This window comes from Anarrhichthys ocellatus, unplaced genomic scaffold (assembly GCF_004355925.1).
Source record: "Anarrhichthys ocellatus isolate YVR2014 unplaced genomic scaffold, GSC_Weel_1.0 scaffold3, whole genome shotgun sequence".
Lineage (NCBI taxonomy): Eukaryota > Metazoa > Chordata > Actinopteri > Perciformes > Anarhichadidae > Anarrhichthys > Anarrhichthys ocellatus.
This window is the reverse complement of record NW_022280033.1, coordinates 9,946,953-9,954,189: the sequence shown is the minus strand read 5'-3', so window position 1 is coordinate 9,954,189 and position 7,237 is coordinate 9,946,953.

The window sequence follows — 7,237 nt, the reverse complement described above, 5'->3', positions numbered from 1 at the left end:
TAGCGGTAATCTCAAAGCAGCTGAATCAACAAATCAATCGACAATAATTCTCAGTTTAATTGGTATCCTGTCATCAACTGAAGTCCCCAAAGACATTAGGATGTTACCACTGGGGACCATGAATGTCTGAACCACATATTCATACAATCAATCCAAAGGTTCCATCCAGATATTTCATTATGAAACAAAGCATTGAACCAACAGAACATCGCCACGCTGCTAGCGTGGCTAAGAAGGAAGTATATTGTAGAAGAAGCAGCTGGATTCTGAGGTAAAGCTGTAGCTTCTGCTAGTCAGTCAGTCTGTGTGTGTGTGTGTGTGTGTGTGTGTGTGTGTGTTCACAGTTGTCAGAGATATCTATATTTGGTCACAAGATTGACACAGAAATGAATATTTGCTTATATGTGTTGACAGAAATAGAAAAGCCATTGGATCTTAGTTTTGGGTTGATTGCATTTGGGTTTTCCTGTGGATGCAGACAGGCTGAAGAAAATTACTGGGTTTTTACACTCAACCTTCCTTCATGGCTGAACATGTGCATTCCTATTCATATTGAGAATGTAATGAAAAAAGATGCCTTCATATTACATCTCATGCTGGTCTTCCAGTGTGTGTCTGAATCTGCACTTCAGCAGAAAATAATAACTTTGCCGCAGCCTGAAATTATCATAATGACCCATAGCACTGTACACTCTCACGCGCACATACTCGGCACACAAATATTGCCTTTTTCGCATTTCATACTTCATGAAATATTTATTTCAGCAACACATTCTTGGTTTCCACTTCACTCCAAAAACTGCCAGTTTGTATTTGAAGCTTGTGCTGTGAAATGTTGAAGACGGTGATACAGACCGTGCAATGAAAAGAAAAAAATAACTAAAAAAACCATTAACTGTAACTGCGGTTTCTCTTCTCTCATGTCCTTCAACTTTTAGTGTTTTAGGTAGAATTACGTCAGAGTTTCTGGGTTAATGGGGTTTTGACTTGTCAGGTTCATCAAATCATCTCCTGTGCCATGTCCGTATATTTCATAAAACATTTAACTTGGAGTCGTTGGGACTTCTGGTGGTCAACCACAGTTTGAATGGCCCTGCTTCTACGTTATGTAAGTGTGAATGTGTCTGCGCGTCTCATAATGTATCTGTTTGTGTGTGTTTGTTCACATGTGTGCATTAGATGTTCAGAAATAAATGGGATCCTTGACATTCCCCACAATAACACCAATGTGTTTGTTTGTGTGTTTGGTTGTCGTCATGAACATTCTTGTCTTCGTGTGTGACTGTGCCGTGCTGGAATGCTGACCTGTCCCTCTTCTTGACAATCGAATCCGAACTGAAAAAGTTTGGAGCAGCTTGTATTTCCTGGGAGGTTTGCAGACTGTCCTAATGCTCCTCTGTTGGCAAGAGTTAAGCACTGGAACAGTTTTGTTTATGTAGTGCAGCTGGTATGTGTCTTACAGTGTCATCAGCTTCTTCTTTTGCATGTACATGCTACCTGTATGAGGGAGTGATGCATGAGATTTGTGTTCATGCGTACCGTGTTTTCTATCTCCAAGTTGTCTGGGCAGTGTGCCACAGCAAATACCCTTCTCCTATTGACTTAACCACAAGTTGAGAATCTCTCTCACATACAAATACACAGATACTGTCAGAGGAGCACATTGAAAGAGATCTTGTTCTCTTCCAACATGACAGGAAATGAGAACTCTCCAACCCAAAAAAATATATGAACTAGAAATCTTTAAAAGCAAATAAACATCTCCTCAAATGTCTTCCAACACTTTGGATACCAAAGTCGAACTAAATAGAACACCACGAGTCATCAGTGGGTCTGTATTTTGGATCTGTCTGCTACACATCCTGCATCTTTCATGAATATAGGCTGGATTATTTTGGGTCTGTTTGTGGACTGTACATAAAAGTGAAGCAAATGAAAAAAAGAAGAAAAATCAGGCACTCACCTGAAAGAAAGGGACAATCCTGAACTGAACTGCACTAATCCAGCAGTATAGAAATGTGTATTAATTCCAAGCAGACTAAAAGTACTACAATGCGATTGAATAGGACAGCTGGAATGACAGAGTTACGCCCCAGAGGCAAAAGAGATCTTCCTCTAATACATATTAGATCAAGGGAGAGACATAAGCTGGGTTTAGTTCCTCTGGGCTATCACAGACATTGGTTGCAAAGGATTGAAAAGGGAGGGGGGGGGGGGAGATAAAAACAGAAATATGGAAAGACAGAGAGGATGTGATTCGTGTGCACGTAATCCCTTCTGAGCAACAATATTGTTCATTTAGCGGTGAGGAGAATAATAGCGTAAAACAAATGAAATTCCCTCGTCTGTTTGAGGTGGTTTGTGACTCCAAAAGGAACAGACATTATGCACATTTTGTCAGAATACACAAAGTAAATTAGGAATGAAAATGACCTAAATGCTTTTATCATGAACTGACCTCAGTTATAAGCATAAAAAAAGATATTACTGTAGCATGTGTTGCACATTGCACCATGAAGGTATGATTTATAAGTTTGGCATTGTCCAATAACAAGCAAGGGTTATGACTATATTTTGATAGAGACTGAGAAAATGCCACCCATTGTATTGTTGCAATCACATTAAAGTGATGGTTCACAGGCTTTTCACTGTCTTACTGAATAGTCAGTTTCTCACTGTATGCTGTGGTGACAAGTGTGGTCCTTCAGTTTACCCACTGCCAGAAGGAAAGGGATGAGAGAAACGAGATGAGCCAACACATTCCCGCCGAGATGGTTCATATGCACACGGCTGCACTGCCATATAAAGACACATTCTGTTTTGTTTAAAGAGACACACACAGAGAATAGCTGCCCCTCCCTACTGAAACACAGAGTCACAATGTTAACATGCGAGTCTTGGCTCATCATTATTCAGTGCCTACGTTTATCCGGCATTAATCTGGAGCTCTGTAAAAAACCATGAAGCTAGATCTGTAAACATGCGTACAGTAGAGTGAAACCCCAAATCCAGGGGCTTGCTCTCTCACTATAGGTACCAATTAAATGATGACCTCACTGCAGCTGCAGAGATGATAAGACTTCAATTTTCTATTGCGACTGTGTTAAGAAAACAGCTCTTTAAAATGAGGTCCATCAGCTCCTGTAGGTTTGAGATGGAGACATATGGAAGGGCTTTTATAGCAGAGAAAACATCGCAGTCTGCTCACATAGCTTCCCCCCTGAGCTAGTGGAACTCACAGCCCGCTTACATACGTTTGTCCGGTTTGTTGCTATGGTTTCACTCACCTTAACGCCTGCTACTGTGTCTTGTAAAACAAGAAAGGTCCTAAAAATAAAAGTTATTGCTGAGGCATGAGGGGATTTTTCCTGCAGTGGAAATATATTTGGGAATATTCAAAAATTAACTTTGTTAGAAGAACTTTCCCTGTTGCTCTGCAATTTCACAGTGTTTTTGTCTTGTTGTATATTGTGTTACAATATTTTCAGCACTGTTTGATTTGAGCCAAATAGAATACATGCTTTGTGTCTGCGCTGTCTTTGCTGGTGTGGTGCTGTTTGATCATACGCTACACCGACGTCCCTCAGAGCCAAGCATCAAAGTTACTGTGATCAAACAGCAGCCATGGGCTTACAGAGAGCCATATTAATGGCTATCATGGAATGATGTGATTTCATGCTTTGGTCGGTGTAAATGCTAATCGAGGATTCAGCAAAAAAAATCATAATTTTTCTTTTACGCATTACGGCCAAATCTGCTTTTTATTTTCAAATCTGAAGAAGCTGTATTATTGAAATGAGTCCAGTTGAATCGTTTTCAATTTCTGTGCCGCGAGATTATAAATAGATTAAAAAAAATAATTAAAATGATGCGCAGAAAGATTTGTGAAAACCAACAACAGCTCGGTACTGTATCAATATAAACTGTTTGCCTTCTTTTTTACACATATGAATCATTATATGAATCACATATGAATAGAGCTGAGCGATTATGCTCAGAATTGATTATGATGAGAAGAAGTGAGTCAATTATGCAGACACACACACACACACACACACACACACACACACACACACACACACAAGTGAGAACATGACAGGAAAAAGGGCCTTACTGCAATAATGAAGATAGAGGGTCGTCCTGCCAGCAGGCAGATGACGCTGCATTAGTCTTCACTGCCAGGAAGAAGAGATGGGACAGAGAGAGGGGGATGAAAAGAGAAGACTCTGTTCTTCTTACATAATAGGTGGTTTTACAAGCTTGGAGAGTCCCAAATCCAGTTTACCTCGAATGGATGCTGGGGTGAGCAGAGGACACAGAAACTGAAATAAACGAGTTCTCACTGGGCTGATGATAGTCGTGGCTTGAAAGCATTTTGTGTGCATATAGCTTCTGTCCTGGTTTGGTGCTCTGAAAATATTGGCAGCACACACAGCGAGACACCAGACACAAAAGGTTGACTTGTTAAACAGAATTCATGAGCTTTCAGGACTTTGCACAGTGAAGCCCCGTCAGTGATACTGCAGCAATGAGTGTGAAAGCTGTTGGATTGAGCCTCATGATAGAGTGCTCTGTAATGTAGTGGAGTGTAATGATACCACCACCAGCAGTCGTCCTACTGAGAGAAGAAAAATGAGCCCGTCAGGGGAAAGAGAAGAAAAAGACAGAAGAAACAAAAAAATCCCCCCTTGAACTTTTGATATGCTGTTTGGCTGTAGATCTGCTTTTCACAGCCAAGTCTCCGCACAGATTAAAATGCACTTATTCCATCAAACATCCAGCGAAGCAGCCTGCCAGTTGTGTGGCTGATGTTTGTTTACAGGGTGAAAGGATCCAGCTCTTTCCGAATGACGACTGAGCGCATACAACAAGGAACACCAGGTGTACAGCTAGATCAGAAGACATTTTCTATTACTGTCATGGTAATGTTCCTTTCACTAAATGAGCCTCATAATTGCAGGTAATCAGGTTCCAGAGAAAAGGACTAATGCACGTCTTCTACATTAAATCAGACAGTAACACAGCTCTCACTCTGACCATATGAAAATGACTGTAATCATAAATGAACATGAGGGTCCGGGCTGTAAGCCAAGTGTGCCTTGTTGTAGCCTACAGTGAGAGCAGAATTTCAGGATGCTGGGAAGCTTATTTCTTGCTGTGGCTGAAGTACAGAACAGGCTGGTGGAGTCTATAGTAGAAGGTAAGATGAAGCCAGCCAGTTTCCTGCCTTCAGATGGCAGAGCAGATGGCAAGAGTCCCGACGGCCGATAAAAAAGCCTGTCATCCAACTCTACAGTACATCGGCGGCACTCACTTCCTCGGAATTTAGTAAATATAAAGCACCAGGCATGATAAGGAATACAATTCTGGCAGGTGTAAGTAAGTCCCTTCCACTATTTAGAAGGTATCTAGGTAATCTTTCATTGTACGAAAGAGTTGCACTTTAGATCCACGGTCCTCCAAGAAGGACAGGTCAGCCAGAGGCCAAAGATCAACTGTGCCCACTGCCCCCTCTAGTGGGCCCACAGTTCAATGTAATTAAATATGACAAGAGTTGGAAAAGGAGGACAAGAAGAAACAGTAAATGCAAGTTTATCCCATTTCCTTTGAGCAACAATAATATTTAGAGTCGTGGTTTTAGTGTTTGTTAAACAAAATCTTCAGACAAAGAGAAACTCAATCACTGATTGATTGTCTGATACACAATATCTGTAATTATTTTTCCATGCATCAGTGTTTGGGAAATGAGCAACCCCAAAAAAAGAGCAGAACTTGAGACTAATAATGGAAAGAACAAAAGGGCTCATATCATTCTATCATCTGGGCAAAAATGCAGAAGTAACTGAATATATCGAGATGGATTTCTTTTCGTCTGTTTTTAATGAAACATCATCTTCTGTTCCAGTGCTACAATTAATGTTTTAATGATAAATCAAAACATACAAAAATTAGAGGGAAACAGCGCTTCAGCTCTGAGGGGAAACAGCAGAGCATGTTAGGCAAGGATACTGAACACTTTGTTTGACAAGTCAGCGCATTTATGTTGTTAAACCTGGGATGGTAGAGTTTCACCTTTGTTCTGTTGAACACAAGCATAGAGACACTACTCCGCCCTGAGGTGATGGATAACACAACAGTTCAAGGGTGCATGTCCAAGTCTCCTAAATTGCATCCCTGTTTCCCTCACTTGCATCCTTTCCTTGCATCTACGTTTCTTCTACTGAAGATACAAAGACGCAAGGAAACCATTCGAGCAGAGAAGAAACCAGGAAATATGTTTGTAGAGAAATGAGTCCTTTCCTCTGAAGCATCAAATGAATGAATCTGTTTCTGATGACGGCGGCAGGAGATCACAGCTGTCAATCGGCTGAATTACATGTATATATATTTAAGTAGTTTATAGAGATAAGTAATATATAAAACTTGATTTTAATCTGCTATCTGTCTTCACTCCATGAATCAGTCCGATCAGCTGCACAGTGCCAATCAATAACTGATATGCCATAAGGGGGGCGTGTCGGCCAGTAAAAGATGTCTGTGTATCCTAAGATCTTCATCTTCAAGAGGGCCTTCAAGATGGTGGACCAGAACAACTTCAAATAAGAGACTTGGAATGCCTCCAATAACTCATCCCCCTCTCATCTAAGATAACAGGAAAACAAAACAAAAACGATGAACCACAGATGACCAGCAAAATAACAGCAGCTTCCGGCGGCGTTAAAAATGAAATAGTGCACTAGTGAACGTGAGGCCACACACAAACTCGTGAGCACAAAGAAATGAATGAATAAGCGCGTACAGACGCACAATAATGCACACATGACTTGCATTAACCGGGTTTGTTTTATCGCAGACACTTGGCTGCAGCCACACAGAGCAGAGCACTGCCCACTGCTTCCCAGAACTGCTGGCTGCTTTATTTGAGCTTAATCAGAGGAGCTGAAGCGAGAGAGACAGAGGCAGACAGAAGGACAGACATGCGTTTACACTAACGGTAATTTCAGGGATTACTTATCATAAAAAAACATCTATACGTGCAAGAATAATTTACCAGAAGGCCTCCCCATATCATATGAATACCAATTCTCAGAAGAATTGTAAAGAAACCCGATAAGAGCTTCAGCGTGAAGTGCATTCAGTTTCTGCCTGTGTCTCCTTTCTTTCTCTGGAGTGCAATTTAGAGAGATATTCCTCTCTCTCTCTCTCTCTCTCTCTCTCTCTCTCTCTCTCTCTCTCT